This window comes from Anabrus simplex, chromosome 1, assembly GCF_040414725.1.
Source record: "Anabrus simplex isolate iqAnaSimp1 chromosome 1, ASM4041472v1, whole genome shotgun sequence".
NCBI classification, from domain to species: Eukaryota; Metazoa; Arthropoda; class Insecta; order Orthoptera; family Tettigoniidae; genus Anabrus; species Anabrus simplex.
In genome coordinates this window covers 1,562,415,813-1,562,433,699 of record NC_090265.1, presented here as the reverse complement: position 1 = coordinate 1,562,433,699, position 17,887 = coordinate 1,562,415,813, and the positions used below count along the sequence as shown (strand labels likewise).

General features: G+C 39.2%; 1 protein-coding gene across 2 annotated transcripts in view; it reads right to left on the bottom strand.

Annotated features, from left to right (window-relative positions):
• Positions 1-17,887, bottom strand: part of LOC136880707 (midnolin-A) — a 235,636-nt gene that overhangs the window by 44,398 nt on the left and 173,351 nt on the right. The gene's annotated exons all lie outside the window — the stretch shown is intronic.

Below are 17,887 nucleotides of genomic sequence, written 5' to 3'. Positions count from 1 at the left end.
TTTACATAAAATGTGGATTGAAACTACAAAGATCGTGTAAAATATTTTGTCGTTTAATAATCAGTGTACCATATTATACTAATTACTCCGTAAAAATCGCGTGAATGAATAATTTTAAAACTCATGAGGAACTCCTTATAGGACAAAGATATAGCTAAAAGTATAAATGATTTCTTATTATTGCTAACAAGCCTTTCAGGGCTGCTAACTCGATGTCCTTAATAAATTGATTATCCAGATTAAATTTCTTGCAAGTGGGTCACGGTGAATTCTGCTCAACACTGGATGAGAAAGGTGGATGATCTCTCTTTAGCAGATACCAATATGTGGTTCTTCCATTACCTATTCTCAATATGCAAGGGATTGCGTTCAGCCATACAGTCAAAAGAGTATATCGACTTATCAAAGGAGTCGATGCGTGGCCACGCCACACCTCTGATAATTTCTTTCCTTACGTAATCGTTTTTTTTTTTTCCTTCCCCCATTTCCCGAGGAAAGGTGGTCGACAAGTATTTGTACAGTGCTATGGCAGCCTGAGTCATATGTCAGTGGTTCATCATACTATTCCCAATAGCAATTATCTAAATTCGTAACTGATAAGGTGATAGGTACATACAAATGAATGGCCTAGAGCGCCACAAATTTCATCGCATGCTCCGGAAATGATAAGCAGATTAATACCGTGGGATATTGCCAAGTTAACCTTGGGCTGAACCACGATTACTCACAAAACGGCTCATCAATCTTATCGTACCGTGGAAAAAGCCTATCTACATTCATCGTATTCTGTACAACTACGATAGACTGATGAACTAATAATGTTCCCATCAATGCTAGAAGTGGAGCTATGACCAGTAGGCTTATTTTATTCCAATAGACAACATCTAAATAAATCTATCTATGCAATGCTTGTAAATATATATGGCTTTCTTCTCAAGTATTCAATAACTTTTGAAAAATTGAGTTCACATCAAATTTGTTTAGAACTAATTAGATAAAACAAAATAAAAGTTACTGATCTCTTGCCGATTTTATCGGTACTGTATACTGAAAAAATACAAATAAATACCGTGGGATATTACTTGGCTTTAAGCACTTACTAGAGTTACTCTTGCACATAATACGTTATTAAATTGCACGTTTCAGCATCATTCACGTAAGATTATTTTTAGACCAACTTTCATGGCTACACTTTTATTAAAGACTCCATCAACGTACCCCATAGATGCCCAGCGAGATTTTTAAGCTCAATCTAAGACTTCTAAGCCGCTTTGTGAATATTCCCAATCAACCACCCCTTACTACACGAGCGAGGTCCTGCGCGTGGTTGTTCAAGGGGATGTAAAAAGGTATAATGGGCGCACTGTTCCAAGTTTAAGCTACGGATTTCTATGACTTTTACTATTGTTTCATGAGGAAAAACAGTTTTCTACACCTTTGGACAACAATAAAAACTACTTTTGAAAGCATTACAGACAAACTTCCGCGTTTTACGATAGGGAGAGTAGATGTTACGTTATATCATTTACATGTATCCCAACTTATGTGCAAATCCCTGACCCAAAGTGTCTCTTCAGACCCGGTAACATACGCCAAGGACAGTTGCTCCTTTATCAGTTATCAAAATTATAAGATGATTTTTCCCAACTTAGAGTCATCTTGGAATTCTCCCACAGTACAAATGAATGGTACACGACGAATAGTGAAAACGATATTTTCTTACCAATCATTACTTTCATAACTGTCACAATAAGACGCACTTAATCCAGGATTGGGCCCAGGAAACGACCTGGGGGAGTCTCTACGAACATCTTGAGACTGGCTAGAAAAGGGGGTGTAATGCGAATATATGAATTCACCAAGAGAGTTCACTTAGCCTCTCACACCTCAATTCTCCAAATCCTATCTACGCGTGGTGCCCCTGTTAAGCTAAGCAACCCAGTGGAAGGTTGGGTTTTCAAACCCAGCGGGAAACTGGGTCAGTGAGGCAACAGGAGTGGAGGACAGTGGAAGGCAACGGGAAACCACCACTGTAATTTTCCCAAGAAAACCCCGTGGTTTTGCTCAATTCAAAATATTCCGGAGTTTCAAGTTCCCCAGTCGGATCTCCGGGGGGAACTACGTTGAGAGAAGCCTCAAGAAATGTGCAATGCTGCAAGGAACAGTACTGTTTAGGAACTTGGAATGTAAGATCCATGTATCAAGGAAAGCTGGATATAGTGAAACGAGAAATTAAGAGACTGGGCATCGATATACTGGGAATAAGCGAAGTGAGATTGGTATTGGTGAATTTGCTACAGATGAGTACATGGTCTACTATTCTGGACATGAAAACCAAAGGAAAAATGGAGTTGCCCTTATAGTTAGCAACAGGGTGCGTAACACTATAATCGGGTGGAATTTTAAAACTGATAGAATGATGTCTGTACGTTTTAAAGGCCAACCTTTTAACATCACAGTCATACAAATTTACGCTCCAACTACAGAAGCTGAAGAGGAAGATATTGACCAGTTCTATGAAGACTTACGAGAACTGCTACAGTTAACACCAAAGAAGGATGTCGTCCTCATTATTGGCGACTGGAATGCCAAAGTAGGAAATCAAACTGTAGATGGAGTAACGGGAAAATTTGGCCTTGGCACAACAAATGAAGCTGGACAGAGACTCCTAGAATTCCGTCAAGACAACTCAACTCACTGGTCATTACCAACATACTGTTTCAATTGCCCAAACGACACCTATACACCTGGACCTCGCCAGATGGTAAATGTCGGAATCAGACCGACTACATACTTTGTAGTCAGAGGTGGAGGAGCGCTGTACAGTCATTCAGAACAAGGCCTGGGTCTGATTGTGGATCAGATCACGAGCTCTTCATTTCCAAATTCCGGCTCAAATTAAAAAGGATTGGCAAAGCCAAACCATCAAGCAGATATGACCTAAATAGCATACCTCTTGAATATACAGTAGAGGTTAGAAACAGATTTAATGGATTAGATTTAAGAGATAGGGTCCCATAAGAGCTATGGTCAGAAGTACGCTGTATTGTTAAGGAGACAGCGGAAAAGCATATTCCCAAGAAAAAGAACAAGAAGAAGGCCAAATGGTTATCTGGTGAAGCACTACAAATAGCAGAAGAAAGAAGGAATGCAAAAATCAAAAGGAGAAAGATCGAAGATGTCTAAATTAAATGCAGAGTTTCAGAAACTAGCTAGAAGAGACAAGAATGCCTTTTTGAATGAACAGTGCAAGGAAGTTGAGGAAAATAACAGACTGGGTAAGACAAGAGATCTTTACATAAGAATTGGAGACATCAGAGGGAAATTCCAGGTGAAGCAGAGGAGATTAAAGAAAGGTGGAGGGAATGAGTAGGCAATTTGTATAGGAAAGATCGGAATACTCCTGATGATGAAGTTACTCTGTTGTCAGAGCCAGAACCAGATATCCTAGAAAGTGAGGTCAAGCGGGCCCTAGAAAGTATTGCAAACAATACGGCAAGTGGTTATGATGGAATCCCAGCAGAACTGTTCAAAATCCTAGGAGAGGATGCTGTGAAAGTGCTACATTCAATATGTCAGCAAGTATGGAAAAACCAGCAGTGGCCAAAAGATTGGAAAAACTCAGGGCCGATTGTAGAAACGGTATTTAGACGATGTCTACGGTTAAACAATGCCTAAGTATGGCTGCCGCATTGCAGAGACGTTATTTATCACTTAGACACTGTCTAGAACCGATGTACAACCGGTCATGTTTAAACACTACCGAGAGCACTGTTTAACCTCAAATGAGAGGACTGAATCACAATCAGAGGTTATGTACCATGAAACATATAATTTGTATTATTATGTTGAGACGATTCCGGGAAGAAAGGTTAGTCTGACGGCCTCTCTGTGGGTCGCCCCGTGCTAAATTGCAGCAATTCGTTTGACATATACGGGGAGAAAGATCTTAAAATAAGGTTTCGCTTTACGAGAGACTTGTTTCTTGAGACTGACAAAGGGACAGTTCGGTAATTGTCAACTTCAATACAATTCTTGGCAACCGATATATTTTATTATATACATAGGGTAATTTCCATGGAATTATGGGTCCCTTGGACTACATACATATCAGAATTACGTGTCCCGATCATCAGAGGGCTGTCACATACATCAACCGGGAGGGATTCATTTATATTTACTGCCAAATAAACACACAATAATGAAAACTAAAAAGTAGGTTGTATGGGGTTTATGTATGTATATATATATATATATATATAATCACATACGTTTTCGGCAACTATCAGATAGGAAAAGGCAAGTGGTGGTGGTGATGGTGGTGATTATTGTTTAAAGAGGACTGGGGAAGAAGAGTCGTGTCCATAATAACAGCCCTAGTATTTGCCTGGTGTAAAAATAAGGAAACTACGGAAAACAATCTTTAGGGCTGCCGATAATGCGTTTCGAACCTAGGATCTCCAGAATGCAAGCATCATCTACAGTATATGGCCCGTACAACACACTCGGTTACACATTACTATTACTTCATCCTCTCTTCGTCCAAGCTACCGTATTTATGAGTAGATTACACTCACTGTAACAACGCTATAATCAAAGCATCAAGGAAGGCACGGCTCTCAATTTAGAAAGACTTCGGAAAATAGTATACGACAGGAAGAAATCACGCACTTTGGTCTCTGGGGTCACGGAGAGTAGAAAGCGACTAAACGACTAACAAAAACAATCCAGGATTTAATTTCCTCCTCCTCTTCACGAATATAATCGTCCTTCCCACTCTTTAATCGGTAGAATTTGAGTTTCCTTAGCATATTCTTAGTAAGTTTTTATTTAAATCTGAAAAATGTAGAATGTATCTAGCAGAAAATCTGTCTTACCAGTCGTACTAAAAGCCGTGGAAGAGTAGTCTTAAGATGAATCCAAATATCTGTACTACTGTATATCTGAACACCAGAAGCAATTCTTGCCCATGTAAGTTATAGGTCTAAGGTTCTCAAAGAAAGTATGCATCAAATCATTACTTACGTGAAGAGAAAGAAAGCAGTGTTTAAAAAAAGCATTGTTTATACATTATAGAAACACGACTTTTACTAATTCAATACCATTCACTAAGTTCATTTTAAGATAAATGCTATACATGTGTTTCAACTCAATCTATGTACGGACATAGAAAGCCAAATATGAAAATAAAACCAATACGAACAGGTGCATTACAATTTACTGGCGACGATGGCCATTTAAATCTTTATAGTTCTGTACCGGGACAAAAGAGAATTCATGGTAGAGGAAGGATCTCTCTTCTTCCACAATTTTCTTTCATTGTCTTAATACAGAACATTCCAATCATGCTACGGAAATTACAAACAGCGTAAGACGAGGAGTTACACTCGTTCCCAAGATCGTGAAACACACACGATTTGACTGATGGGATTTGGCAAAAATACAAGCCGAGTGTCTATCTTTATTGGGCAGTTAAAAACTATACTCATGTTACTTCTCTCATTTGGTGACAACTTGTACATAGCCTCGCCTAGCCCTTCCGTAGTCAAGGCAGGAAGCATGCAAATGTTTTTCCATATTTCTAACCTAATCTGCAACGAAAACATTTGAGTTAATAAGCTTGAATCCATACAGAATAAAATCAACGTGAAAGGTCCTCTGTTTATCAAGTGCGCCACGTCAATTTGCGCGACTCACATACAGCTGATAGCCATGTAATTAGTGACTCATTAGGTAACTCTCAAGAGAGGAGTTACTTTGCCAAGTCAACATATCCCACTATCCGTTACAAAGTATGTCAATATTTGAATGTACAACGGATTAACTCTACAACATACGCTCCGAAGGGAGAAGACTTCTTCCGCAAGATAAACAAGAATAAGCTGGTAACCTGATCTTTCGCAGCCCGCACCTTTTCAAAGAAACGGTCCATAATTCCACACTACACATTACACTACACTACGAACTCATGGTAGGAGATGGCAGATTTTTGCTACTGTGATCTTGAGGCCAAATGCTATAAAAGTAAATCAATGTTATGATTAAAAGAATATCAGTGGATGTTTAATCCACAATAAAGAGAGAAACTAAGAACAAAATTTCAAATGTGTATACACGCAATACGAGCAAAATTACATTTTTGGAACATTCTTGTGTAGCCTATATGAAAATAAATACACAGTATGCAAGTATTTCATATTTTAGCACCGTAGATTAGGATATTACCGTTCACTTTTTTGGTTAATCATTAAGTTAAGAAGCATTCAATAAACTGTTAAGTGATTGATGTTTTAAGGGGCAACCGAATACCGAAACAATTTAGGTTTGGATATAATACTCGTATTACAAAATACATGTACCCATTATACCCTTAATTGTGGAAACCGTTATCATTACATGTAAAATACGCCCAATGCCGGTATATAAAAGGTTACATTACGGGTAAAGAATGAACAAATATAATCGCAAAGAAATCCTTTATCAGTGAATGAATTCATACATATGAGAGAGAGAGAGAGAGAGAGAGAGAGAGAGAGAGAGAGAGAGACGTTATCCAGCAAAAGACACAAATTTATTTTTCACATTTGTCTGGAGTAGCTGATCAATGTGAGTCTTGAAAATGAAACCCTTGTCTAGTTTGAATGACTAGGTAATTGAGATGACCATATCTTCGGATGACACATCCTGCCTTCCATGTACTGTAACTTTATTGTTGCGAGTAGCAACGAGCCATTACACGATTTCCCACACTTAATTGTCGAGCCATCTGTATTGGAAATTATGATTTTTTAACTTGTACAGGTAGGTCTAGGGGCATCCAATGTAATCCTTACCTGCCTGAAGAAACAGTTCAGACAGATTTTCGGGAAGCCAGTGGTGTTGCTCGATAGCGGAAAAGTATTTCACGTACTTTCTGGCGAGATGACAAAGGTTCATCAGTCATAGCAGCTAGTCTGTGTTTCAGAGTCTGGATATTACGTTAGGCCAATCCACTGGTCAAGATGATCTGGCGAGATGAACTTTTGGAAGACAGCTGCAGCTTTACAAAAGTTCTGGAAGTTTTCGCTTGTAAACATAGTTGCATAGTTACATAGTTCCTGTAGCACTTCTATGGTCGAAGAAGAAATGCAGACTCTGTACGGCTAGGCTCACTAGTGTGACCTATCCTCTCGTCGTGTAATACTTCGTTGGCATGTTATAATTATATATACCAAATGTGATAATATGACGATAGCTAGTCCATCGACGTAAATAATTTGAGGTTACCGACTGTGTATGCGTTCAGCGATCTGAAACCCCGTCATCTGAGAGTTATTGTGACTAAGGGAAGATAAAATGGTTTAATAAATGCAGATAATAGATTCTACTTAATGATACAAACAAAGACTTAATTTTTCAACACATATTGTTGTACAGCAGCGAACCTCTTTTTGAGCCCTGAGCTCCACAGTGCTGAATGGGAACTATAGGTGGGCCGGCACAAGGTTGCACTTGACAGTTTTTCATGTTGGTTCCACTACAAAAATGAAATGAAGAACGTCACCCGTCAATCAGAATCACCAATCTACTCCTTTTTGTCAGATAGAGTTACGCATTTTATTCATGTTAATCCGTATTTTATTCCGTATAGTGCTTATAATCTTTTATTTGATACACAAATATGAGCATTTGAAAGAAACATAAGGTTTAAGCGAGTCACAATATAAATACGAACTATTTTCAGTTGAGTGTTGTTGGCAATATGGGTAGTATAGCGGTGCCATCTATATCTAGCTTGACTACCGTATTGAAGTGTTGCCATTTTGTCTGTCGTCGCTAGCACGTGGTCAGGTGTCATTTGCACGTTTATGAAAGTTTTGTTTTCTTTGTGAGATAATTGTCAAATTTTATTTTAACGAAAGCAGTGCGATGTCACGGAAACGAAAGTTATGAACCGCGAAGTGATAATCCTTTGCGCCGTGGAGTGGCCCTTAATAGTCAGGCATCAGAATTAGTGCAGAGAACTCGTGAGTTTTACGAGAAGGAGAACAAATTCGTATGCTTGTATAGCCATCTCTCTGTTCCTGTAGATCAAGTTGTGGAACGCATATGTCAAACATTAGGGCTTTCAAAGCGTACTGCGATTCAGACAGATGTTCGCCTCCAGGAACAGAAGGAAAGAGGGACTGGGTAACATAGCAGTAGCGGAAAAAGAGCTGATAGTAGGGACTTGTTTCACAGCACTCCGGGAAAGAAACGAATTAAGCTCCTGAAACAGGAATTAATTCTTTCCAGGCTGATGCAATACGAAGACACGTGAACGATTATTACAGCTCAAAGTCCCTTTTGTCATTGTTATGGACAATTCACCTTACAACTCCGTTGATTTGCCTAGACGACGACAATAACAACGAAAGCGACGGTAGTATAGCAGTGATCTGGAGGGTATCGAGCCTCTACCTGTATGAATCAGGTATGAAAATAAGGTTTCTGAATTTTCGTAAATTTTAGAGAGTTTACTTGAAAACTTTTGTGTTAGCACCGATGTATATTATTCTAACATGTATTGGTGTATATAAAGTGAGGTTCTTGTCGACCGATTTTTTCCGTATATTCTAACATCGCGATAATAAGGAACTTCGTAGTATATGTATCTCATATCATTTTGTGATGAAATTTTTTATTGTAAACTTAATCGGTGTGATGAAAGTTCTATTTTTGTCGGCCGATTTCATTTGTATTGTGTATCATCGCGATGACAGTAAAAGAATTTCTCCCATATTTTTAAAAACTCGCGTGTCGTGCAGTCAGCTGTTGTTGCGGCGGCAACATCGCTTCGCGCGCCATTGCAGTGTGACCAACATTATGCGCAGCTGTCATGTGCATCCTTACGCCGGCCCACCTATAGGCCTCAAGAAAAGATTCGCGTACTATACACGCTCAGATCTTTATGAAATGTGCGCATGAAGCAAAGAGTCTGTAATACACAGTCTATAATAGATCCCGAATGTTAAATAAGGGAAGTAAAGGTTTAATTAGCATGTACTATGGAGTGCTATGATAACCAGATAACGCTTACGATGGATTAGTCCTTAAACACGACTTCTTTTATCATGTCACTGCGTAAGTTGCAACGATGAGGAGAAAATATGTACTTTAATAACGAAAATTATTTCGACACTTGCTAGTGGGGATGTAATTATCGTGCTGCTCACATATACCTCTAATTTCTTCCCAGGATTGCCCTAGAAATAAATTAGTCCGTATAAGGCTCGTACTGATGAACCATTTGGCACAGTTGAAGCAAAGACAACAATGATGAAATTCGTTGTTTCCGTTTTCTCCCTAGTGGTTTAATGTCGCACTAACACATCGAAGGACGCAGGGACGGGAAAGAGCTAGAATTGGCAAGTAAGCGATAGTAGCCTTAATAAGATACAATTCCGGCATTTGCCTGATGTGAAAATGGGGAAGGCACGGAAAACCACCTTCAAGGCTGTCGGCGGTAGGGTTCGAATCCATCTCCCGAATGCAAGCTCGCAGCTACGTGACCCGAACCGGGCAGGTGACAAGATACTATTTGATTTTTATATTTTAAATACAGTAGTACCATTTTTACTGAAAATGGCATTAATATGTAACGGTCAACAAATTGAAAAGAATTCGTGAACTTCTAATGAATGGGTTCGAATGACAAAATTACAATTTCGAAAGCCGAACAGGTATATAAGAGTTCACAGGCCCATACTAGATTCTTTAGTGTTTTCAATTTTATTTCAACTGCACATGTTCCTTTAGTTAGTTTCAATAATTTAAAATGCAAAATCTAGAATGCCTAGTTGATGCATGGATATCTTACCATCCAAATCTTTATTCGAAAATTATTTCCATCGGTACGAATGTTTGCGCCTTTGATAATCTTGAAGAGTCAGAAACGTCCATGCAGCAAAAGATGAATATAGCCAATAATCGAAAATGTCTATACGCAGTCTACATCTTCATTACAGATTGATCTGCCTTTTTGTAGACACGTCCTAGTTCGTGAACCACGGACAACTGTTGTGTGGCATCTCCGGCATTCTGAATCGTGGCCCTCTTCGTGCTCAGGTGGCTATTACTATCAAATCCACTGTCGTCCCTGAACCATTAGAGCAAAAGTCTCGCTGGATTTATGTGTAAGCAGTGCAAGTATGGCTACGACCCTACTTCAGAGAAATTTACAGAGCACAATCGGAATGTTTTTGGAAAGCCACGGACTTACAGGACTAATGGAGACCCCTCTTCCATTTGACAGGCCAGTGACTATAACTTGGCAAAAATGGAATTCGACGGAGTACTCCGCAAATATGCGAAAATTATAGGGAAGAGATCTGGTCTGTAGAGAGGTTGCTGAAGAGTTTCCCATCCAAATCTCCATCTCTGAAGAGTATTCCTCACAAAGTTGGCAGCGTGGGACCAGGTGTTGTCATGAGGAAGGATAATTTCGTTCGATAGCATGCCCGAGCTTGTGATTTTATGGAGCGGCTCAGTTTCTGCAGCTTTCACATTGCGCTGTGTATTGATTGTGACCCCATGCTCGAGATGAAGAAAAACTCGTGGATATCAATTTACATCGGACGACGGCGTGTGTGAATGGGTAGAGACGTGGTTCCGCCCACAGCCCGCCAGATGTTTCAAAAATGGGATTGACCATCTACATTTGAGGTACGAAATATCCTATACTTTTAGGCAAGTAACCCGTTTTCTTTTACTGACCCTCATAAAAAGAAGGTATATCAAAAATGGCTCCAAACAAGAACTGATGTACTAATCAGGGACTCAGAAATTTTCAACCGATCACTGTGTCAGAAAGTGTATCAACAATCATTCCCGCTACTTTCATGTCTGTTACTTTCAACGCCTGAAAAAAATACCCTTAGTCTACTCAGCTTTCACTGCCACACAGCAAAGTCGGCCTGAAAATATAGTGATGCAAAGATAATTTTGTCTGGGGACTCACTTATTGCTAACAGCATACCAGTGACCCAAAATGCGAGCTTAATGTACAGGATGCTAAAAAAACCATGTAGTGGAAATTTGACATTTGGAACTACGGCAGTATAGACTTATTTACAGGAGATGTTGGAAATGATGCCCTGCGGCTTCTAAGACCTGTCTACACACGACGCTTCATAATGTTGAACACTTTCTGGAGAGAGAAGTTGGAACCAGCCCTCTTGCATCTCACGCTCATTTGGAGTTGGAGCACGAAAAATTCCAGAATTTCGGTGTGGTAACGTTCTGCATTGATGGTTTCATGGAAGAAAATGATCTTCTGATAGTGTAGAGGCACTTTCTTCCACTCGTGAGGATTGTCGGTGCTCCAAATACGAGTGTTCTGGCTTAATGTATCAGGACAAATGTAACCATCATGTCACTGCTAAATTTCCTCTGTATTATGCTGAACTGCACGGTTACTTCTTGAACACCCTGTACAAGCTTTACTATATACATCATGAACTGTACTACCATCCTGGGAGAATACATATACAAAGTATTTGATATAATCCACCTGTTTCAAGTTTGCTATTATTATTCCCTACATGATATTCAATCCTCTTTAAGTTTCCTCTCCTTTCACATCATACTCAGAGCACCTCTCTTCAAACACCAAGACACTATACTGCAGAAACACATTTAGCCATTAACTCGAACCATTAAGATTAAGCGTCGGCATAACCAAACTTCTTACTACATTTCCACCCAAGCGAATCCTTCTGTGCCATTTTATACGTTTCTCTAAATGATCCATGTAAATTATGCATAATAAGGCTCCAAGATTACAAGCTTTATCTAATCACTGAAACTACTTAGAACCAAGAAGTCATGTTACCATCAATGCCATGATTCTAGTTTTCCAATTAGAAAATTTAACAAATGAACGGTACGAACTGACAAACTTCGAAATACTGTATTAACATGTTCAGTATCGTTCACAGACATGAAAGCGTTCAAATCGAAAATCTGTTTTTCTTATGTATCATTCGAGCTCCACAGCCGTGACACGGGGCTTGCCACATGAGTATGAAGTGATTCTACGAGGGTTGGAACTTTCATACTGGTAACTATTTAATTACAACTGATACAAAAGAGATACATGCTGCCAAATTTTACTGTCCTTCAAAGTACTCACCAGCATTGTGTATAACCCGCTGCCAGCGCTGTGGATGTCGTAGGATACCTTTAGCAGCGCCTGTTATGTTGAGAGTTCGAATGGAGCGGTCCACTGCCTGACGAATCTCTGGAGCAGTTCTGAAGCGAATGCCACGAAGTCACGAGGGCTTAAGTCCGGGAATGATGGTGGATGGTACAGCAATTCCCAACCCCATCGGCCGAACAAAACAGCCACAGCTTGTGGCCGAGCGTTGTTGTGCAAAATGATGGGTGGGTTCTGTAGAAAGTGTCGCCGCTTCTTTCTCAAAGCTGGCCGCAGGGAGTGTTCCAAAAATGAGCAGTAATACTGGGCACTGACGGTCTGCTGTGGAGGAATGTGATGTGTTAGGATAACACCACCACAGTCGTACACGAGAATAACCATAACTTTTCACATTGCTGGGGTTCTGACGAACTTTCGATCTTCGTCGTGAGCGTCGTAACCATTTCTGCGTTTCCGTCAAATCACGCGAAACTCATGATAAATTTTACTCATGCCCAGGCGTTTCTTCAGAATGCAAAATTATTAGGTTCCGTTGCATGGCGTCTGCTACAGTTCCAACCTTCGTATTATTGGTTTTTCCCTGCGAATTAATTTCACCGACCTCATGCGCGTGCATTACCCAGAAGTGCGTCAACAAGATTTTGCCCTCTTTTTAAGAAGATGGTCTACTCTCCAACAAATTACTGAATAGTTATCGAAGTCCGTGAAAGAAACTGAAGGAAAAGGAAAGTTAGGCTTGCTTAGATAAATTAATACTTCGGCACTGAAGACGCAACAAAACGTGTAATGAAGTAAAACCACGTGACGCTGAGAGGAAGTCGTGGGGACTGCGACAAGCACAGTGAAGTCACTCCAGTCTCATTGGAACAGAGTGGAACAGATAACTGTTTGTACAGTGTTTCCAAAATGATGAATCAGGTGTGAGAAGTCGAATCAAAGAATAAAACACATTAACCCTTATAAAATTAGCTGGAAATAAGAACGGCCTTCCGTTCACACACCTCATTAAAATTCATACGCAAGCTTCTTTTAAATCAAATTCGAAAGAGCTCTTAATATCCAACCAATTATGCATCTAAAAGTATAAAATCAGAATAATTTTACAATGATGTTGAATAATGAGCAGTTTAAAAATGTAGGCTGCCTAACCTCTTATAAATGCAGTACCTCAGAAAATCAGACATGTGTTCTGGATAACTGTGTACTTTTAAAGAAGAATTATCTAATGCTACGCCTATAACTTGTTTATTATGCGAGGAAACGGGTCCTCGAGGGGAAATTCACAAATTCTTTTCTTGAATACGAGACTTGCAATGTTAAGCTGAAGAATGATGTCAGAAGTCTTGTCTTGCTTTCAAAATAAACTAGTTTGCGAATGTTTGTGGTTAATGCTCAGAACTTTAAAAGCTGTAGTGACATACGAAGAAATGTTGGTTTACATTTAACCGAAATTGTTATCTTACATATTTCATTCACATTCTGAATAATCTTACATAACACAGGTCGCACTCAAGGCAAGTTTATTAACACGTACAAGACTCTTGCAATCATGTATCAAAAACCTTTTATATAGATACAGTCTGGAAAATATTTCCGAAGAATTCCAAACCAGAACTGTACGTTAATCTTTAGTGGCGACATGAACCCGAGCTTTTAACCATTATCTCCTTCCTCGGGTATGAACTATGTTCTATATATCAAAACTTCCCTGAAAAAAAAAAATGCTTTATAAAAATAAAATTCGTAAAGTGCAAGATGAACAACTCAAGTCGGCTTCCACAAAGCCGATTTAATAAAACCTGCAACCACACGAGCCGACATTGCTTCCCATCGTATCATACATCACGACCCTGAAAGATCATCCGTTATGAAGAAGCTTCCTAGTTTAAATAAGGGATTAATAAACACCGACCGTAACAAAGTACAATCATTACAATGGTAATAATAATAATAATAATAATAATAATAATAATAATAATAATAATAATAATAATAATAATAATACCACTTAACACCCTTACCATGAGGCGAGGTCTCCACTATATACATGATAGAGAGAATAAGCTGCAGCGCATAACAATGTAGGATGTGGGGAGAGTCGAAGAAATTCATTTTGCAAAGGATAAAAATAAAAACCAAAATACAGGCAATGATGTCGACTACGTAAGGGACCAGCCGACACTAAACTGACTGACCGAAATGGCATACGTTCTACAAGGTAGTTCTACGCGAGTTACAAGCGCATATGGTGGTTTATTATTATTATTATTATTATTATTATTATTATTATTATTATTATTATTATTATTATTATTATTATTATTATTGCAAGGAATGACAAGAATATTTACGTAAAACGGGCAAAGTAACAATGAATAGGTGTTCGATATATCCTTTCATTCGTTTGAGCGTGAAATACTGCTCCTAAAGCAATGACTACTTCACCTATATGGTACTAATATTACCATGGTATCACTAAGGTAAACATTTAATAATTACTAGCAGTTTCCCGCTGGCTAAGCCCACAATGTACAATGTATGGTGTTAATGAACGTAAGTTTTTGTGGCTCATTGTATTAACAAAGAAATAAATGAACTGGATTAAAGCCACTATATATATACACACATTTATGCCCTGATTAAGGCCAATGCAATTTGGCGGAAAGCTTGGCTTTATTATTAATAAATATATATATAGTGGATTTAATCCAGTTCATTTATTTCTTTATGTTAATGTATGGTGTTGTTCGTTACTATCCTCACGGATGTATTTGCAAAGTTCCGACTTAATGAAATAAAGCACATGATCTGCTGCGGTAACAGAATGTAATATTCTGTCAAGAAAACGTTAGAATAGGTTACTTTCCTTAAGCAGCAGAGGGGAAACATCACTATTTTGGACCGCACGGCTATGAATGTAGGTTTCTGGTAGCAACCTCCTACAATCGGGTTAAGTGACTGGCAGACCGCTGCTGACTTTCCAAGTCGGCGGGTTCGATCCCACCTCAGTCCGGTAGTACTTGAATGTGCTCAAATATGCCAGCCTCGGCGTCTTCGAAAACTGTGCAAGTAGTTAGAGGAATGTGAAACTAATTATAGTATCATTACAACCTCTACAGTGGAACTAATTTGGCAAAGGAATTTATATAAAGTTTGGTGGGGAAAGGGTGTTTGGTAACTGTTTCTAAAACGTCTGTGACCGACTGATTTAGACTAATTCGCCTCATAGTTGTCCACCTTAGTATTATGAAGTTAGCTCTATTAGCCGCCGTCCTTGGAAGCCCGAGTTCGATTCACGGCATTGTCAGAAGAGGACTGATATGTGGTTAAAAAATTGTATATGTAGTTCACCTCAAAAGCTAACGTGTCTAAGAAGAGCCGCATCACTATGGAAAGAGGAAACGAATTTAAAATTTACTTCATAGCTGTTTTAAGCACATCAATTAAATATTTAAAACAAATAACACGAGCAATTGGAATAAAAGTAAACAATCGCGAGGATGTGCATTATGAACGAGACAGAACTGTCGGTGCCGACTGTAGTGCTAATAAAATCGGCAATCTTTACAATTCTATTACCTATTGTTGAATACTGTTAACGGAGTGAGGCCGCGACCTCTGAGGTAATATCGTTCTCGAACTATTCGCAAGGAATCATTTCGTAACGTATCGTCTGCCTATTGTGTAACCCTGAAAGTATTATGCAACCCCAATTCTTATACACCGTAAACCAGCAGACATAACATACAGACCAGCCATGCAATGCTCACGGAAGACAGCAGCAAGATGTTCCGGGTGTAATTAGCGTACTGCTATTAATTTAACGTTCCATGGACTGCTAGTGGTAACAGATACCGGAGTGCTATAATTTGGTAGATACTGTGATTTTTGCATAGTTATGCACCCAAGGTGACCACATGTCCTAATTTTTTCGGGATGGTCCCGTATTTCGAGATTGGAGTATCTTCTTAGGAAGATATTCGACGGTTTCGGTAATCTATAATAATATGCTGCCCCGCTCCACAGCGAAGTGGTTAGCATGCTAGCCTTTGGTCACAGGGACCCGGGTTCGATTCCCGGCAGGGTCAGGAACTTTAACCATCATTGGTTAATTTCGCTAGCACGGGGGTTGGGTGTATGTGTCGTCTTCATCATCATTTCATCCCCATTACGACGCGCAGGTCGCCTACGGAGTCAAATCAAAAGACCTGCATCTGGCGAGTCGAACATGACCTCAGACACTCCCGGCACTAAAAGCCATACGTCATTTCATTTCAATAATATGTTACTTATGCTGCCATCTAGGTTAGAAAATTTACAACCTGGATATATGCCGAAAAATTATTGGCAGCACTGCTTGGCGCACCTATGTTGAAACTGGGTAATTTAAGTTCACATTAACGCTTAATGAAATATTCTATGCAATTCTAGAAATAATATACTCCTTTGCTGGTGAAACCTAGTCTTTACAGTGGACTAGGACTTCTAGTATGGACTAGATTATATCTGTTGCTACCATTAACCTGTCTCAGTCTCATCTTTGGCTTCAACGGGAAATCACCTCACCTCTCATTCTCTTAATAACCTACCTTTTAGTGGCGCCTAAGCCATCTATGACAGCTGATGGCGGAGCTGTTGAGTATCAAACCAGCCTTCGTGCTGAATACTCGGCATGCAGAAAGATAATGTGTTAGGAGGCTTACAGGAAAAAAAAAATATTTTTTTTGCAAGACTTGACATTTTAAAAACGTTCTGTTTTGTTTTACTAACTGAAAAACGTACCATTGCGTATATACAACAGGTGGTTATAATTAAACTGAGTGTTCAGAGTAGTACAGCACGGCTGCAAAGATTGTGAGTCTGAAACGTAGTACATGTGCAAATCAACAGGACCCGGCTTTTGATGACTTAATAAATGCCGAAAAATGACCTACAAAATTGCCTAAAAATCTTGAGGAAGACTTTTAAAAAACAGCGAGAAAATGACCCAAAAATATAAAGCCAAAATAGTAAATATAACTATGTGCATTATCCACATTATCTTTAACTCGTAACGAAGCGAATACAAATATCAAATAATAATAATGATAATAATAATAACACCTGAGAGAATATTTCAGTCCCTTTTTAAAAAAAATGCAGTTCTTACAAGCAAAGCAACTGAGAACCCACAAGTCATCTAGTGATATTCTGTGTGTCACGACCCACATGATGTTGAAAGGCAAATCTTTCATCTGCTACTCCTTTCACTTCATGTATTTCTCAAAAAGGTATCAGACTCGCCAAATTGTGACAGTTATAGCTGGTATCTAACGGGTAATCTCAGGAACTACTTGACCGGTTTTGAAATTTATTTCACCGTTAGATAGCATCATTCCGGGTAACAAAAATAATACAGGGTTCCCACGAGAACCGCGACTGAAGACAAAAATAAATCTGATAGTTTGCCGGTGTGTGTGTGTGTGTGTGGGGGGGGGGGTTGGTTTCTTCTCTTCACGTACAAGCTACTTGCCTGAAGGGACTTAAATTTGGCAAGCTTTTAGCTGTTACCTTTGCTTAACACATATGCTACTTACTATCACGCTATCTTTTAAGTGGGCTGTGTATGGAAAGAAAATTTAAAGCAAGCCAGAGGAAAACGTACGCTTGGGAATCTTATACGCTGTCTAAACGGTTAACCCTACTGAACAACGAAGCGCACCAAGAGCACCA